Below are 939 nucleotides of genomic sequence, written 5' to 3' on the forward strand. Positions count from 1 at the left end.
GTCACTTACCCTGGTCTCCGGCAAAGGCGGGGCAGAGTGGGCTAGAGTCACCTGATGAGAGACTGGGGAAGGAGGCTTTGGGGAGAGAACAGAGAGAATAGCTGGCGGGATCCCGGTGCTGACTCCTCACCCATACAGCTGCTGCGTGAGAGGACCCAATAACCCTGCCCCCAGGAGGGACTCTACCGCACCTTGAGCTATCTAAGGCACCCTGCTGAGTGCAGAGTGAATAGATTAACAGCTGAAGGAGATAGCCACAGACAGTAGATTACTGGAAGTCTCGGACAGACTGCCTAAGTTCAGACAGGGTCAACAGCTGACATCATCAGAGGCAGATCCAGAAAGTAGAAACAGCAGTCTCCAACCATAGAAGTTCACACCACAAAGTCAGGAAATCAAGACAGATCAACTTAAGAATCAGAAGCAAAAATGAAGAGTCTCACAAATAATGCGAAGACAAAGAAATACCCCCCCACACTTGAACAGAAAGGAGGAATCCCCACAAAGAGAACTAAATGAAATAGAGGCAAGTAAACTATCAGATATTGAGTTCCAAACAACGGTTTTAAGGAAGTTCAATGAGCTCAGTCAGCAAAGAGAGAATTACCAAAAACTACTGGGAAACCACAAGGAACTTACTGCAAACTATATCAGCATGAACAAGGACATAGAAACTATCAATAAGAGACAAGAAGAAATGAAGAATACAATTTCCAAATTGAAGAACACAGTAGAAGGAATCCAAAGCAGACTTGATGAAGCTGAGGACTGAATCAGCAAGGTGGAGAACAAGGTAGAAAAAAGCTTCAGAAAGAGCAAGAATATGAAAAAAGACTAAAAAAGAATGAAGAGGCATTGAGGAAAATGCAGGACAACCTGAAACATAATAATATCAGTATAATAAGGATACTAGAAGGAGAAGAGGATGAGGAAGGGATA

Source organism: Pteronotus mesoamericanus, unplaced genomic scaffold (genome assembly GCF_021234165.1).
Source record: "Pteronotus mesoamericanus isolate MK-2021 breed Mesoamerican mustached bat unplaced genomic scaffold, CSHL_Meso_final scaffold_54, whole genome shotgun sequence".
In the NCBI taxonomy this organism is placed as follows: domain Eukaryota; kingdom Metazoa; phylum Chordata; class Mammalia; order Chiroptera; family Mormoopidae; genus Pteronotus; species Pteronotus mesoamericanus.